Genomic DNA, 15,422 nt, shown 5'->3' on the forward strand with positions numbered 1-15,422 from the left:
TTGTCGTGCTGACACGCAAACCCAGCTCTCGGACGCAAACCCAGCTTTCTGACACTGGGCTGTACAGTGCTGTCACGCCGAGCGCTCCGGGGCCCGCTGCTTCCCCGGATCGCTCGCGGCGTGCCACTGCATGCAGCGCTCCGGTCGGCACCGTGTCATCGGAGGGGATGCGATCCGAGGCACGTGACGTGCCCGCTCTCGGATCGCGTCCCATGTCACTCACCGGCCCCGTCCTCCTGCTCAGTCCCGGCGCGCGGCCCCACTCTCTAGGGCGCGCGTGCTCCGGGTCTCTCAGATTTAAAGGGCCAGTGCACCACAAATTGGTGCCTGGCCCAATTAGTTCCAAGCACTCCCTACACCATAAAAACCCACTTCCCCTTCCTGTCCCTGCCGGATCTTGTTGCCTTGTGCCAGTGAAAGCGTTCCTGTGTGTCCTTTACCTGTGTATCCAGACCCTTGCCGTTCCCCTTGACTACGAACCGTTGCTGCCGTTGCTACGTTTTTTTAAAACATGGGAGTCAATGGGAACCGTACAGAACTGTATGTGCATACGGTTCCATCCGGTTTTCACCATACGTTTTTTAACTTTGCACAGTTTTTTTTCTTGGAATTTCAATCAAACAAGTGAAACTTTATTCAAAATGTGGTGAAAAGTTAAAAACGTATACGTTTTTTTCTATAAAAAATGATGCAACAAAACATCATTTTTCAAACCGTATACGGTTTTTAACTGTATACGGGTTGAAATTTGTACACGTTTTGATACAGTTAAGTCAGGTTTTGAGGAATCCGTTTTTCATCAAAAACCTGATACGGGAACTGTATTGCAAAAACGTGGTGTGAATGCACCCTGAGTTTAAAGGAGCATCACATGCTTGAAAAAATGTTATTTTTCCACAATTTTGAAAGGGTGCCAATTAGGGATCGACCGATATCGTTTTTTTAGGGCCGATACCGATAATCGGTGGAGGTTAGGGCCGATAGCCGATAACTTATACCAATATTCCGGTATACGTTATCGGCTATTTATCCCCCCGCGACACCACTGCAGATCATTGATTTAAAGCTGGCGCTTTAAATCAATGCACTGCAGTGGCTTTTGCGGTGCCATAGGCCGCCGCCCGCTTCTCTCCCCCTGCCTGTCCGGGGTCCTGAGTCCTATCACGGCCATCGCCCCCCCCCCCCCCTGACCCGCCGCACCGCGTCCGCCCCCCCCCCCCCGACCCGCCGCACCGCGTCCGCCCCCCCCCCCGACCCGCCGCACCGCATCCGCCACCCCCCCACCGCACCGCCCCGACCCCATTGCCTTCCCTATCCCCGGTTTTATAATTACCTGTTCCCGGGGTACACTCTATATCTGGCTCTGGTGGCGTCCTCCTGAGCTGTCACTGTGCGCACTTACGGTGACGTCACGTCGCGCACGTCACGTCACTCGTCATTGCGTACAGCGTAACGCAGGACGCAGCAGGAGCCAGAAGTAGCGCGGGCCCCGGGAACAGGTAATTATAAAACCGGGGATGGGGGAGGCAATGGGGCCAGGGCGGTGCGGTGGGGGGTGCGGCCGGTCGGGGGGACGGTCGTGGTGCGGGGGGGCAGTCGCGGTGCGGTGGGTGCGGGGGACGGGGCATTATCGGCTTATCGGCAAGGTAATTGCCGATACCGATAATGCCCAAAATCGTGATTATCGGACGATAATATCGGCCAAACCGATAATCCGTCGATCCCTAGTGCCAATAATTTTGTCCAGACCACTTTTGGAGTTTGGTGTGACATTATGTCCAATTTGCTTTTTTCCTCCATTTTATGGTTTAGTTCCAGTACACAAAAGGAATAAACATGTGTATAGTAAAACATGTGTTACTGCAATCCTTTTCTGTGAGAAAAACTTCAGGGGTGCCAACATTTACGGCCATGACTGTATTACACCCCCAAGTTAACATTTTGCAGATCGAGCAACCTGTGGAATATGGTTGCACCAAGTAGATTAAAATCAATTCTGACCCTTGATGAGCCCACATCATTAGGCCATTTAGGCACACTGGGGGGCACCTATCCGTGTCACCGTACTAGATGTTTATGTTGCCCCATGATCGGGGCTGCCACCCATGTCTTTTTTTCAAACCATCTAGACAAGGAATAGAGAATAAAAGAATATAATAGTTGTCACAGCTCATATGCCATCTATTTATTAACATGTACCTGTGGTTTGCAGTATGTGGGCCACACGGTTCAAATCGTGCGGTCCTGCATGAACAAACACAGATCAAATATTCATCATAAATTCATGCTCCATAGTGTATCACGTCACCTCTCATTGAAACACAATAGTGACATTAGGGTATTAAAACTCACCATTATTGAGACCATTCCATCTCACACACAAGAAACAGATTTCAGAAACTCATCAATAGGGAATCATTTTGGATTTTTTCTTTAGGAACTTTATGCCCGGGGAGTTTAAACAAAACGATTGAAAATGCTCGCTGATCAATCAGGGGTACTGTTATTTTTGGCGCATTCACAATTAACTTATGTTTAGGTCTCAGCTAAATAATATATCTATTATTTATTATCATTTATTTTTATTTTATTTTGTTATGCCCTTCATCTGCTGTTCATTACAACATTTTAATTCTATGTGTATATGTTCATATATATCTTTTTTTATATTGTGTTTTTATTGTACCATCGGTGCATTCTATTTATCTATTCTATATATCTGAGTTGATATATATGGGGCGCATGGTCCCTTTAAGCTGGTAGCTTAAAGGGTTAACTCCATGGGCCCTATATATTGTCTGGTTGTACTCACCTGGGTATGCCTGATGAAGCAGTCTTACTGTGAACGCGGTGCATCATGGGTGATTAAACTTGAGATACCTCTCAATCCCCTCGCTACGGTGAAGGAATTTGTGCTTTTATATTTGAAGTTGATGTGGAGCGGCTGCAGGCACCCTTAACATCTCTTTTCCATAGGTATACTTGGTTGAGTGTAACTCCATGTGGTAAGCGCCACTTGTATTTTATCTATTCTGGTCGCCTAAACGGTATCACACTACGGAGCGCTGTCTGTGTCTTGTTTTACTCTGTTGTCCTTGCCTAACTTACACAGAATCTTACAGTCCTCAGTCCTATGGCTCTGTTTCTAGTTACATCTCGAAAACTGAAGCTATGCCTCTGAATCTCCCTCCTTCTTTATCTACTATCCTTTTCTCCAACTTCTCCTTTAACCCCTTACCGACATAGGATGTAAATGTACGTTCTGGTGTCCTGGTACTTAACCCCATAAGGACAGACCCATTTTTTGCCTCAATGACAAGGCTCTTTTTTTATTTTACATGTATCTCTTTAAATGGTAATAACTTTAGAACGCTTTTTCTGAGCAGAGTGATTCTGAGATTGTTTTTTTCGTGACATATTGTACTTTATATAAGTGGTGCATTTTTGTTGACACATGCACTTTCTGGCAGCTGACAGCTGTCATGCCCCCTCCCATAGGCTTGCATTGAGGGGGCGGAGCCTTAAAACACACGGGGGAGGGGCCGTGACGTCACAATGCTCCGGCCCCCGTGATTGCCTGTAATCAGACCCGGACCGAACGTGCTCCGGGGACTGATTGTAGCGGGGTGTTGCATGCAAGATCACGGGGGTCCCCTGCGGTGGGACCCCCGCGATCAGGCATCTTATCCCCTATCCTTTGGATAGGGGATAAGATGTCTTAGTGCCGGAGTACCCCTTTAACCAATGTCTATTGTTTTGCTAGACTAATTTGATTCCACAGCTTTTGCTGTACTCTACTGTTCATATATTTTGCTGTTCGCTTTATAATTTTCATTTTCTTTTGTAATTACAAAATCGTTCAATACGAAAATATATATTTGTAGTATTGTGTGTGTGTGTGTTTATATATATATACACACACACACTATACTATAAATATATATTTTCTTATTGAACGATTAAGATATATATGCAAAAATAAAAATGGACATATATGGCCAGTGTTCTTTTCAGGAGACATTGCCCACCAGAAATTGGCTGTGGTACAACGGGGAGATAATGACTGAGGTTTAATGTTTTCAACTGTCCATGATTAAAAATTGCTATCCATCTCTTCATAAAGTCATTTTTTTTTCTCTTGAAATACTCTGTGTTGCTGAGAACCCTATTCCAACCCCACTATGTACCTTTCACATTGATCAGCACACCTATCACCTTAAAGGGTTACTCCACTGGAAAACATGTTTTGTAATCAACTGGTGCCAGAAAGTCAAACAGACCTGCAAACTACCTCCACTCCATCAGCTGCTGTATACTACAGAGGAAGTTCTTTTCTTTTTGAACTTCCCCTCTGTCTGACCACAGCGCTCTCCGCCGACACCTCTGTCCATGGCAGGAACTGCCCAGAGCAGCATATGTTTGCTATGGGGATTTGCTCCTACTCTGGACAGTTCCTGACATGGACAGAGGCATCAGCAGAGAGCACCGCGGCCAGACAGAAAAGAACCACACAACTTCCCGTGGAGCACACAGCAACGGGAAGGAATAAGTACTGGAAGGATCAAGATCCCCAAATAGAAGCAATCCACAAATCTGTTCAACTTTCTGGCACCAGTTGATCAAAAATAAAGTCTTCCAGTGGAGTACCCCCTAAAATTCTGTGCTGCTGTATGTGCTGCTTCTTCCCAATATGTAACTATCCCCCTGTGACCTCCCATGAAAACAGAACATGCCTCTCCATAAATACTCTGTGCTGCTGTATGCCCTGTTCTTCCCACTATCCATGTCTTAGTCTGTTTGTTTTTTTCAAATAAGTTTTTATTATAACTATTAAGGATTGAATACAATTATCATAGTTCACAAAAAGAACATTACATTACATTAAACCCCCCCCCCACCAGAAGAGGGGAAAAAAAATTATTATTAAACTTCCCAATCTACCCATATCGATCTAAAGTTTTTTAATCTTCTCTTAGACCCACCGCCCCCCCCCCCCATTCTTCATACTTTCGGATTTTCAAAACTAACTTCTCCCAGTTGGTAACACTTGGACCCCTATTACCTAAAAGCCCTCTGAGGATCGCAACCTTATCCAGCATAAATATCAGAATGAATAACTCTTGGCCCATCCTGACCTTACTTAAATCGCCTAGAATAACGTCTGTCGCCGACCAATTTTTCTCTAAATTGAGTTTATTTTCTGTAGTCTGGAATACCATACCCCAGAATTCTTTAACCTTTGGGCATAACCATAACAAATGGATCAAATCAGCATCAGCTCCTCCACACTTAGGGCAGTCTGCCTCCCTCCAGCTCTTCATCTTTTTTAACTGTAACGGTGAATAATATAAATGGTAGACTATTAATTGCATACCGTATATACTCGAGTATAAGCCGAGTTTTTCAGCACGATTTTTCGTGCTGAAAACACCCCCCTCGGCTTATACTCGAGTGAACTCTCCACCCGCAGTGGTCTTCAACCTGCGGACCTCCAGAGGTTTCAAAACTACAACTCCCAGCAAGCCCGGGGAGCCATCGGCTGTCCGGGCTTGCTGGAAGTTGTAGTTTTGAAACCTCCGGAGGTCCGCAGGTTGAAGACCACTGCGGCCTTCGACATCATCCAGCCCCCTCTCACCCCCTTTAGTTCTGTACAGTACTCGCCTCCGCTCGGCGCTGGTCCGGTCCTGCAGGACTGTCCGGAGAGGAGGTCGTCCGGTGGGATAGTGGTTCCGGGCTGCTATCTTCACCGGGGAGGCCTCTTCTAAGCGCTTCGAGCCCGGCCCCAGAATAGTCACGTTGCCTTGACAACGACGCAGAGGTACGTTCATTGCCAACGTACTTCTGCGTCATCGTCAAGGCAATGCCTCTATTCTGGGCCCGAAGCGTGGAGAAGAGGCGCCCCCAGTGAAGATAGCAGCCCGGAACCACTATCCCACCGGACGACCTACTCACCGGATAGCCCTGCAGCACCGGACCAGCGCCGAGCGGAGGCGAGTACTGTACAGAACTAAAGGGGGTGAGAGGGGGCTGGATGATGTCGAAGGCCGCAGTGGTCTTCAACCTGTGGACCTCCGGAGGTTTCAAAACTACAACTCCCAGCAAGCCCGGACAGCCGATGGCTGCCCGGGCTTGCTGGGAGTTGTAGTTTTGAAACCTCTGGAGGTCCGCAGGTTGAAGACCACTGAGGGCGGATGATGAAGGGGGGGTGTGGGATGATGACAACAGGATGATGAAGGGGGGTGGGGATGATGACAAGGGGATGATGAAGGGGGGGGGTGTGGGATGATTACAAGGGGATGATGAAGGGGGTGGGGATGATGACAAGGGGATGATGAAGGGGGGGTGTGGGATGATGACAAGGGCATGATGACAGGTGATGATGATGAGGGTCTGGATGATGACAGGCGGTGATGATGATGAGGATGTTAATGACGGGTCTGGATGATGACAGGGGGGGATGATGTATTTCCCACCCTAGGCTTATACTCGAGTCAATAACTTTTCCTGGGATTATGGGTTGAAATTAGGGGTCTCGGCTTATACTCTAGTATATACGGTAATTTGATATCTCTTATTTATTGAGCACTTTTTAGCACTCATCAGTATATTTTCCCATTCTTCCTTAGAGATCGAACCAAATGCTTCTTCCCACCTCCTTTTCTTATTTTTCTGAAGGTTGGCAGATACGGTTTTAAGGAGTAACCTATATATATTTTAACTTCCCACCTCCTTCCAGATTCATATAATCTATCACCGCAAGTGTGTATATCTTTAATTTCTCCTTAACAGTGCATCTATATGCTTCACACAATTGAATATACCAAAATTTATGTTCATTCCGCAAATCAAACTCATTCTTTAGTGTTTCAAATTTTTTTTATCTCTCCGTCCTGAAAAATCTGTGCAATATATTTAACCCCTTTACCTTTCCAAAAATCACTCCCTAAGTGTACCAAATCAATATTATCCCATAACACCATATTCCTTATACTTCCCTTTATTTTACATCTCTTTTTAACCTCTTGCCAGATTTTCCTAAGTAACCCTATCAGTGAGACATGCCCCAAATCCTTCTTCACAGGCAGACCAGCTTCAATAAATTCAAAAAAACTCATAGTGCCCTCTATAATCTTGAAATAATTCCCCCCAAAGTGCTTCACTCCACCCCCGTCTAATATTCTGGAGTTTTTTTGCCAAAAAATATAACCTAAATTCCGGTAAACCCCCTACATCTTCTCCTTCCAAGTGTACCCACCTTATATTTTTCATGCATACTCTACCCCTCCCCCAGATCAATCTACCCATAAGGGCTTCCAATCCCCGAAACCATTTTACAGGAATCCAGCAAGGGGCTGGAAGAACTACCATTTTGATTAACCCGATCCTATCTGCAATTGAAAGAGGCAATTTGACCCATGCATCTATCTTTTTCCTAAACTTACTCAATAACGGATAAAGATTGAACTGCATAAAAAAAACTCTTTTGCCAGGGCTAATTTAATACCTAAATAGTCCAGACTCTCATCTTCTTTCAGAATTTTCACCTCCATAGGTCCATTAATATTACCTGTTACCAAAGGCATTAAAGACTATTTCTACCAATTCATTTTGAGACCAGAGACTCTCCCAAACTCCTCGAAGACCCTAATTGCTGCTGAAACCCCGTTTTCTAAGAATAGCAGAATATCGTCAGCATACAACATTAAAAATTTCTCTTCTACTCCCTTAATCCCAAATCCCCTCAAATCTTCCACTTTTTAAGCTTCCTCACCAATGGCTCCAAAAAAAGAAAAAATAGCATAGGTGAAAGAGGGCATCCCTGCCTGGTGCCCAGCCCTATACTCAATTGAGATGACAGAGACCCATTTACTGCAACCCTGGCCCTAGGGTTCTTATATAACAACTTAAACCATTCCAACATCTCCCCCTCCACACCAAATTTCTTAAGGACCCTCCATAAAAATCTCCACTCCACCCTGTCAAATGCCTTCATAGCATCAAGTGACAGGGTGGAACAAAAGAGATCCGATCCCCAACTGTATATTGACCAATGATCGAACCAAATTACTATGAATTGAGTGCCCTGGGATGAAACCGGTTTGTTCAACTCCTACGATAGTAGAGAGGAGAGAGGACAGTCATCTGGCCAAAAGTTTGGCCAAAATCTTAGCATCTGAATTTATCAAGTATATAGGCCGGTAAGATTCTATTTTCATGTTGTCGTTCTCTTTTTTAAGAATTAGGACTATTTTAGTTTCTAGCATCGAGGGAGGCAATTCTCCCCCTTTCCGAGCCTCCTCCAAAACTATGCAGAGAATAGGTAATAAAACCTCCTTATATATTGAATAGGGTAAGCCATCCAGCCCCGGGGCTGATGTAGACGAACAACCCTCTAAGGCTTTCTCCAGTTCTTCTACTGTAATTTGTTTATTAGGACTTTTCGAGGCTTATCTTATCCACAGCTGGTAGTTCAATATCCTCCAGATATGCCTCTATCTCACTATCTCCTACTACCTCCTCTGAGCTGTAAAGTTGCTGATAATACTGTCGTGCGATCTTCTGTTGCTACTCCTGCGGTTTGAATAGTCCCATTTTCATCATATAGGGCAAAAATATCACTCCTCTCCCTTTGGGCTCTAACTAAATTCGCTAGAAGTTTCCCTTGGCGAGCCCCTTTGACGAAATCCATCATATAGGGCAAAAATATCACTCCTCTCCCTTTGGGCTCTAACTAAATTCGCTAGAAGTTTCCCTTGGCGAGCCCCTTTGACGAAATCCCTCTGTCCTGAGAAGAAAATCTTATGTGCTTTTTCAAAATAATACTAATTCCAACTCCCTAAAGTTATTTTCGGATCTCTCTGCCTCGTATTTCTCCTCGGCCTCACTGACCTTTTCTCTCAAATCCTGTTCTACCTTACTAAATGCCTTCTTTTTCCTTTGAATCACCCTATGTAGAATCCCCCTCAATACTGCTTTTATAGTGTCCCATACTACCGGGTAAGGGGCTGCATTTTTTACTGGGATAGCTCTATGTATATACACAGAGACCCCTGCTGAATAGCTAGATGCCGAGGAGTGAAACTCCAAAAGGGCCCATGTTCTGGAAATTTTCCCCTCAGATTCCATAGAAACATGAGATTCAACCAAACAAACAATTGCTGGTAGATAATTTTGGGCCATGTCAAAAATTGCCACTCTCTTACGTCGCTCCACCATTCCCCTAACATTCCAGAAAAATATCTTTAATCTATCTCTCAAAAATATAAGGATTTAAGGAAGGAAAGAAATAGAAAAAAAAAGAAAAGAAGAACCCCCCTTTCCCCCTTCTGGCAGTCCCAGTCCCCCTTCCCCTCCCACTCCTGACCTGCTAACATTAGCCGGTTTCTATGCTAAGTCATCTAGCTCCTCCTCCCACCCCCCCCACCCCTCATAATCTCTACAGAAAAATACTTAATTTACTGATGGCATTCGGTACTGGCCAGACCCCCAAAAAGGGACTCATCTGCACCGGACGGCCACCTCACAAAATCATATTTCTAATAATCATTTTATCCCTTCCTGATCCAACCAATTCCCCGCTTCATTACTCTCTGTAAAAAAGTATACTTTATCGTTATACATCACTCGTAACTTAGCTGGAAAGATTAGTGAGAACTGAACTTTAGCTAATGCCAACCATCTCTTAATATCTCTGAAGGAGGCTCTTTTTTATTTGAGTAGCCCTGTCGTAATCTGGATATATTGACACTTTCGATCCCCCATAAAAAAGCTGACCCTTCTCCTGTGCTTTCCGGATGATGATATCCCAGTCATTAGAGCTGAAAAGCTTACCTTCTAGCTCTGTCCTCTAAATTGATGACTTTCAATTTCAACTCCCCCACCTCCTTCCTAAGAGACTTAGACTCCTCTGTAAGGGCAGGGACTTCCTTCTCTACTACTGGCAGAGCCTTCTCCATTGCTTTAGTACAGTCTTGGATCTTGTTAGTTTCATCCCTTATTGTAGAGAGGTCAGAGACCAAAGCGCCGACCTGAGTGTGGAGATCTGACAGGGACTGCACCTCTTCCATGATTCTCTCAATCTTTTATTTTTTTTTGCTCCTGCTACCTCCTACTCCCCATCATCAGAAATATCTTGAAGTATTGCAAATCGAGAGCCTGTAGTCTCCAATCCGGATTTAGGGGGTGATGTTTTATTACTCCTTGTTTTAGTCTAACCTGGTGAGGCCTTCACAAATGTATCTATCTTGCCAGCCCCAGTAGCACCTTTAGGGGAGACAGATCTTCTGATATTTGTCTTGGGAGGCATAATCTCTCTCTCTTGCCTTCACCCCTACTATTTCACCTATATTTTCCTTTAGGGCTGCACACTCTTAAAGGTTTCCTCCCCAACGGCTCATAAATAACAAATGACTTCGTCAGTGCTGATGATGATGCAGAAGACTTGTAACTTATAGAAAAAGTTCAGTGGGCCATTCCTTCTTGAGCATAGAACAGTTCTTAAATCACTATTAAGACAGGAGTGGGGGAGCACAATGTCACACATTCATAAGTAAATCCAGGAGTGTCGGGGAAGCAAGGGGTGGAATCTACCCCCTCATCTTCAAGGGTGATCTTTATGATATCTGCTGTCTGCTTTCTCACTTTTATGCAGCAATCCCACTTCCAGTTATTCTACATCTCTCCCTCCCCCAAAGACAGGGGGGGAGAGAGAGCCGGCCGGGCACCACACAATGGTGCCTCCCAACCCCCCACATCAAACACAGCAGGGACCCGAGGCCACCCAACAGCCACTACGCCATGACGTCCGTCACAAATTTTTAGGAACAATAACAGTTCTTTTGCTGGTCATAGTTTTGTGCTACATAATTCATAACCAGAATGGTTATATGTGTTCTCAAGGAGATGCAGACAGGCTGTCATATACACATAGCTAAGTCTTTGACAATGTTATACTAAAACAACATTGCAATAGCAGGTGCAAAGGGGTCAAATTCCAGTTAGAAAATGTCACCCTGAGTAAACAAGTCTCTGGTCATCAGGTGGTAATAAACATTCCCAGGAGCGTATGACTGGATCTAAAAAATAACAATATGTACTACGCCTATAGAAAAATTAAGACCACTTATAGTATGTAATGGGCTATTGGCAAATACAATTAGTAAATACATCAGCATACCCTTAAACCTTAAATACAGACAGTGTATTGTAAAAGTGCAGTCAGCTATGCTTTACAATATAGTTAGGCCTGTGGGATTCCAATGCATTTTGGCTAAACATATCCCAAAACATCTTTTGGCATATATTTGCCCACTCTTATTACAAACAAAATATAGTGCTAGGATATGTGCCTTTTATTTAAAATTTTACTTTTATTAGATCATCTCAAATATAAAAGTGTGAGAGTGCATTCAAATGTATATTGAGGCAAAGGTTGTGTACCCTCTAATCATTATATTGAACCCTGGGCACCTGCACAATTTTGTGCTTAGCTCCAAGGGTATTAGGACTATAATATAGATAAATACAAATTTCAAAAAGTGGTATATTGAGTATAATAGAAGAAAAACAACTATTGCCCCATACATGTTTCTATTACCCTGTAAATAGCAATGTCATCAGTGGGGCATTGTAGTTGGACCACATAATTTTCTGAGGCTTGTTTCCTGTACAGAATTAGTTTAAGGATAAATGTAACAATCAGGTAAAAACATACGGGTCAAGCTGGTCAGTAAGGACCAAAATAATAGAAAGGTTGCATATAGTTCAGATATTGTTTCTACCAGTAATTAATGATATGTTTAATAAAAAGTATCTAACATAATTCTAGGGAAATATAGCTATGATAAGAATTCTGGAATAGATAAGCATATCCATTTGAGTGCTATCTATAACATAGGTCAATGTGGGGTGGGATCTGGAGTCTTAGGGTCAACAGGTCCGATCTGAGATGGAGATTTATTTCCAATGGGATTGGCCACAAATAGCCCATAGGTTATAATTTAAAGTTTAACACAAATAGTCCACAGATTACAATGAATGGCCCACTAGGGCCAAAAAAATTGTTGATTAAAACATATAGAGGTTTGTATATATAAACACCCATAGAGGGGAGGGAGGAAGATGGGGGCCTCAGATTCCTATTTGATAACAGAACAGGAAGTATATTATACAGGGCCTATGGGTCTAGTGAGGTCTCCGTGAGGCTGATGATAGGGGTTGCTGGCGGGACCCCTGCGATCAGACATCTTATCCCCTACCCCTTTAAGACAAAAACCCCATGTGAGGGGGTAGGTTAGGGTTAATATAACAAATTTTTATTTTACATAAAAGTAACATGTGTACTAAGTTTCATCAAAATATATCCAGCCATTAGGTTAACTAATGCTGGAACATACTTTTTCCATAGACTTGCATGGGACTTTAAACAAAAATCCCAACCCTCGCAATGGGGGTGGGTTAAGGTTAATTTATCTATCCTTTGTTTGTAGTAGACATATTAGTAAAATGTGTACCAAGTTTTATCGAAATATTTTCAGCCGTTTAGAAGTGATGTTGGAACATGCATACACACATGCATACAGACCAGGGGTGGACAGACAGCAGAGGGCCCCTGTGCAAAGAATGTGCTGGGCCCCCCTTATAAATCAATTGATCAGGAACTGCCCCCCCTGCTTCTATTAACCCCCTCTGCCTCATTTAACCCCCCACTTCTTCTTCCATTCATCCTCCCTCTGCTTCCATTCAAATTCCCCCCCCCCCACTTCCATTCAAATTCCCCCCCCCCCACTTCCATTCAAAAATTCTCCCTTCCCCCGCTTCTATTCAACCCTCCTCCCCTGCCTGTTTGCATTAAAGGATGGGACTTCTCTGTGCTAGCCCACCCTCGTTTACTGGACTTTGTCCTTGCCTGTGCTTCAGCTTGGATAAAGCCATGATTTCTATAAAAAGGAAATAAAATTATCTTCTGAAGTATACTATAAAGGTTAATGTTTTGCCAAGATGTACAACATATAAAAAGTTTTTGAATCTGACAGTGCCCATTTAAAGGGGTATTCCAGGGTTTTTCTTTGTCTGTGCTACAGGGGCTGTAAAGTTAGTGTAGTTCATAATATAGTGTCTGTACCTGTGTGTGACGGTGGTCTCGCAATTCTTCTGTGATTTTTGCCCCAAGATTTATATTTAACAGCATAAAAAATTACTGTTTTCCCAGGTTTCAGGTGATGACGGGGAGCCTGTCCTGCTTCAATGGGTGGAGGGACTGCTGGGTGGGAGGAAGGTCATACTGCAACTAATAGTATTTATGGAACAGCTGTAGGCACCCTGGTTAGAAAACACTGGACTTTTGCAACTCTTTTGTGTTTCAATGGGTGGGGTGGCTGATGTGTGGGAGGGAGGAAAGTGACCTCACATGCAAACAAGGAACTATGGGATTTGTAGTTGAAGGTAACTTCAACAGGAAATAGCCAGTTCACAAAAAGATAGCCTGAGCATTATGAAAAATCTCACAGCATAGCCATTTAGCCCCAAGACTAGCACAAATCCTTCCTAAGCATGTCCATTACTGTCTGACAGGTACAAAAATCACCTTGTGGTGGATAACCCCCTTTTAATTTGTAAGGATCCAAATCAACATACCATACATTGCTTAAATATTTATGGACAAGAGTGGGGAAATGTATCAAAACCTGTGCAGTGGAAGAGTTGACTAGTTGCCCATAGCAACAAGATTGCTTCTTTAACCCCCTTAAAAGGACCAAGCCCATTTTCAACTTAAGTACCAGGCCAATTTTATTTTTGCATTTTTGTTTTCCTCCTCGCCTTCTAAAATCCATAACTCTTATATTTCCATCTACAGACCCATATAAGGGCTTGTTTTTTGCGTGACCAATTGTAGTTTGTAATGACACCTCATTTTACCATAAAAATGTACAGCAAACCCAAAAAAATATTTTTTTTTTAGGGAGGAAATTTAAATGAAAACCACAATTTTGCACATTGGAGGGTTTTGTTTTCGCACTGTACAATTTACGGTAAAAATGAAGTGTTCATTATTCTGTGGGTCAATACGATTAAAATTATACCCATGGCTAGATACTTTATTTTTGTACCGCTTAAAAAAAAAAAATCTAAAACAACTTTGTACAAAATCAGTAATCTAAAATCGCCCTAGTGTGACTACCTATAACTTCTTCATTTTTCCCATATATGGGGTAGTGTGAGGGCTAATTTTGCAGTCATCTGTACTTTTTATTGATACCACATTTGCATATATAAAACTCTTATATCATTTTTTTATGAATAAAATGTGACAAAAGCAGCATTTTTGGAAATTTTTTACGTTTACGCCGTTCACTGTATGGGATCATTAACATTATATTTTGATAGTTTGGGGGGGGAGAGAAATCAAATTAGTTGCTATGGGCAATTGCTCCACATTTCCTCTGCAAGTTTTGATAAAGCTCTCCATGCACCAAAAGTGGGGACATAGGGGGATTTATCAGTGTTTGTGTACAATTTTGTCCACCTTTATTTTGAGTGGTGCTAATGTCTGTGCGCCAAATTTGTTAAATAGAAAAATTTGATTTAAATTGTAAATTTGAAACATTCTTTCACAGGTACATATTTCCCGAACTTTCACTTCAGTACATTTTTTTTATTTTTATGGTTTACTTTTTTCATCCCTCTGCCCAAAGTTTTATGACTTTAATCCATTGCACAACATTGCGAAACTTATTACCCCCCAAAAAACTGTAAAACTAATAATAAATGTCCCCATACTATTGTCAGAATCACTCCGTTACACAGCTTTGGGCTATGTTAACACACTGCAGACAATGGGCACCGGCAGAACATTCCGATGCTAGGACTGCTCGGAAATGCGCTGTCTCCATAGGCAGCAATACATTCGGAAGCAGATTGCGCAGACAAAATTAACTTGTCAATTCTTTCTAGGGAGGCTGGAATAAGAATTTTCGTGGCAGATGTTTCTGCTGCAGAAATTCAGCCATGTGCACTGTGCAACAAAATACTATTGAAAACAATGGGACTGCTGCAATGGAACTTCGGAGTGGAATTTTTCTGCCGGATTCCGCCTGGAAATTCAATCGTGGTAACAAGGCCTTAGCCCTTAAAATTCACATTGCTACTCCGGGAGGTGAAATGTCCACAAATGCTGTTAATTGCTGAATGGAAAGTATGACAAGAGTAAATGTATTAGCACTAATCTGTTTTAAGAGTAAACCTTTAACCATGCACAGCATTTATGACATGTTCTTCAAAACTAAGTTTCCATGTGGCACATAAACCAGTCCATAAAAAGTAGACGATGATAACTTGGTTTTCATCAGGTAGTAGAACCTGTTTAGGAATAATTCTCTGCTCCAGATTACATGTACATACGAGACACATAAGAGATTTCCTCT

Source organism: Hyla sarda, chromosome 1 (genome assembly GCF_029499605.1).
Source record: "Hyla sarda isolate aHylSar1 chromosome 1, aHylSar1.hap1, whole genome shotgun sequence".
Taxonomy (NCBI): Eukaryota; Metazoa; Chordata; class Amphibia; order Anura; family Hylidae; genus Hyla; species Hyla sarda.